Source organism: Chiloscyllium plagiosum, chromosome 16 (genome assembly GCF_004010195.1).
Source record: "Chiloscyllium plagiosum isolate BGI_BamShark_2017 chromosome 16, ASM401019v2, whole genome shotgun sequence".
NCBI lineage: Eukaryota > Metazoa > Chordata > Chondrichthyes > Orectolobiformes > Hemiscylliidae > Chiloscyllium > Chiloscyllium plagiosum.
This window is the reverse complement of record NC_057725.1, coordinates 7,946,236-7,949,955: the sequence shown is the minus strand read 5'-3', so window position 1 is coordinate 7,949,955 and position 3,720 is coordinate 7,946,236.

Here is a 3,720-nt window from a genome sequence, read left to right as displayed (position 1 = left end):
TTCAGTGGGGCAGGAGCATGCTGAGATAATGGGTCGGCCAGGGTGGTCAGGCTTGTGGATCTTGGGAAGGAGATAGAATCGGGCGGTGCGTGGTTCCCAGACTATGAGGTTGGAAGCTGTGGGTGGGAGATCTCCTGAGGTGATGAGGTTCTGTATGGTCTGGGAGATGACAGTTTGGTGATGGGGGGTGGGGTACTGGTCGAGGGGGAAGTAGGAGGAAGTGACTTCGAGTTGGTGTCTGGCTTCAGCGGTGTAGAGGTCAGTGCGCCAAACTACCACAGCACCCCCTTTATCTGCTGGTTTGATGGTGAGGTTGGGATTGGAGCAGAGGGAGTGGAGGGTTGTGAGGGTGAGATCTCTCCCACTACCTCCTGCAAAAATGCCATCCCGTATTCCCAATTTCTCCGCCTCCGCCGTATCTGCTTTTCTGCACCACTCTAATCCAGACTCTGGTTTCCAGCATCTGCAATCCTTGTTTTTACCTACTGTTTAACCAATACCTAGAACAAAAGACACTTGCTTCCTTCTAGTACAGCAACCCAAATCCCAAATCAGAACTATAGAGCAAATCCCAGGTGAGCCCCAAATCTGTTCAAGAAAGTAGCCTGGACTAGTTGTTTTAAGCAGGTGTAAAAGGATATTCCAGGAGTGGTACAGCTGGCCCAACCACTTAGTTTTAGACGAAACAGAATTTATTTGCAAAATTACTAAATGAAACACAAACAAAAGAGAACAGAATACAAAATAACTTATAATAACTCTATTCCTAATGAAGGGCTTTTGCCCGAAACGTCGATTTTCCTGCTCCTTGTATGCTGCCTGACCTGTTGTGCTTTTCCAGCACCACTCTAATCTAGAGTCTGGTTTCCAGCATCTGCAGTCCTTGTTTTTACCTAAAAAATAACTTAATGTATCCGAAAACCCAACAGATTATCCTAACTTAATGATGCTGTTTCAAATTCCTACAACCCCCATATATACCCTTTGGCAAAAGAGGTAAAATCAAACTCAGGGTCTGACAGGAAAAATGTCAGAGAGAGCGAGAGATGCAGCATGGAGCACCTTCTTCCATGTAGCAGTTTCTTTGACCATCAGCCTCAAAAAGGACTGACTGCTCACTCTGAACAGCCGGACTGCTAAATCCAAGCTACACCAAACCAAACCAGAGAAAAGCTGAGCTTGGAGAACTAGCCAGTCCTCTTTCATTGTAAGTGTTTGTATTTAAACTTAAAAGCTTCTTCAAATAAATCAAGCCAGTCATTTGGAGAACTCTGCCTCATACAACACTTTTGGAAAAGAAACCAAAGACAGCACAACCTTGTTAAAGGAGCAACATCATCACGAGTGTCATATACTTTTAATGTCTAATTAGCTAATGTGTCCAATATAAAGTGCTGCTTCTTAATAAACTTAAATAACCTCTCTGAAAATTCCTAACATACCTAAGTTAGGCAGTCGAATATAACTGACTTCAAATTCAAAATCTTACACACAGTTAAAAGTCAGATTGTATTGTGAATTGGAGGGGGCTATGCATTTATTGTTCTAGGTGACAAAGGTCACAGGTTTAGAAGGTGCAAAGCATCACACTTGAGACATAAAGTCATAGAGATGTACAGCACAAAAACAGACTCTTTGGTCCAACACATCCATGCTGACAAGATATTCTAACTTTTATTCTAGTCCTATTTGCCAACACTTGGCCCACATTCCTCAAAACCCTTCCTATTCATAGCCCAGATGCCTTTTAAATGTTGTAATTGTACCAGTCTCCACCATTTCCTCTGGCAGTTCATTCCATCCGCACACCACCCTCTGCATGAAAACGTTGCCCCTTAGGTCCCGCTTAAATCTTTCCCCTCACACCTTAAACCTATGACCTCTAGTTCTGGACTCCCCCCACCAAGGCAAAAGACCCTGCCTATTTATTCTATCCAGCCCCTCATGATTTTATAAACCTCTATAAGGTGACCCCTCCGCCTCTAACAGCCCCGCCTATTCATTGAATTCCACACAAGTTCATTTCTGGACAGAGCTCAAGCAGGAAATCCATGCCTCAAGGTGTACTTACATTATTATGCTAGCATGGATAAGAAAGATTTCACATTGTATTAAATTTTGGAATATGTGCATAATAAACCCTGAATTAGCTTTCAAAGTGGATGAATGAATCTCTGTTTTGCGTAGTGTCTGGTTGAGTCTGACGTTCCAATCATTTGCACCAATGCTACTGTGTGAATGTTCTATAAATTAAGAAAACATGTCAGGCACCATAGGCCAAAACTTATACAGAAAATGTCTGATGTATTGGTAAGTTCAAAATAACACCAAGCAATTATTAGTGATCCATTATTTTGAAGTACATGATTCCAAAAAGGTGATAAAATGTGCCATGGTTGTAATCCAAAATTCAATGTTCCATGTTAGCGTTAATTGTTAAGTTCACAAAGGCTTACCTGTGAACTCAATTTTTTTTAGAGTCACAGAGTTGTGAAGCACTGAACAGACCATTTGGTCTCGTTCATGTTGACCACATATCCTAAATTAATCTAGTCCCATTTGCCAGTATTGTGTCCATATCCCTCTCAACCCTTCCTATTCATATACCCATCCAGATGCCTTTTAAATATTGTAAATGTACAAGTCTCCGTCACTTCCTGTGGTAACTCATTCCATAAACACATCCTCAGTGTCAAAAAATTGCCCCTTAGGTCCCTTTTAAATCTTTCGCCTCTCACATTAAACCTATGCCATCTAGTTTTGGACACCTTTAGCCTGGGGAGAAGATCTTGACTGTTCACCCTTTCCATGCTTCTCATGATTTTAACCTCTATAATGTCATCCCTCAGCCTCCAACCCTCCAGGGAAAATAGCCGCAGCCTATTTAGACTCTTGCTATAGCTCAAACACTCCGACCCAGCAACATCCATGTAAATCTTCAAGCTTTCAATTTTCACAAGGTCTTTCCTATGTCATGGATACCAGAATTGAACTCAGTATTCCAAAAGTGGCCTAGCCAATGTCCTATCTTAGCTTTCAGAATTTAATATGACAAATAAAAGCTGGAAGATTTGTGTGGTAGTGGCAAAAGGTTTGTGCTCATGTAATTTTTTTTTTCTGAGAACTAACTTCAGTGCCTTATAAACTACTAAAACTAATTAGAACAGATTTTGCTGGAAGGGCAGTTTATAACTTTTAATGCATGCTGAGAATTTTTACATTTTTGACATACAGGTCTTTGGACGTGCAAACCAATCATAGTGTAGTAAGAAAATTGGCTTCTGGGGTCCTTGATGAACAATTGGACAATCAAAAATTTTTAAGGTTGAGAGACAGACATCATATTACCTGCCCTCGACCTCTTCATTTCCAACTGCCGCCGGGACATTAACCGCCTCAACCTGTCTACCTCCCTCCCCCACTCCAACCTCTCACCCTCACAACGCACAGCCCTCCAATCCCTCTGCTCCAATCCCAATCTCACCATCATGCCAGCGGATAAAGGGGGCGCAGTGGTAGTCTGGCGCACTGACCTCTACACCGCTGAAGCCAAACGTCAACTCGAGGACACCTCCTATCGCCCCCTTGACCATGACCCCATCCCCATCACCAAACCATCATCTCCCAGACCATACAGAACCTCATCACCTCAGGAGATCTCCCACCCACAGCTTCCAACCTCATAGTCCGGGAACCCCGCACTGCCCGGTTCTACCCCCT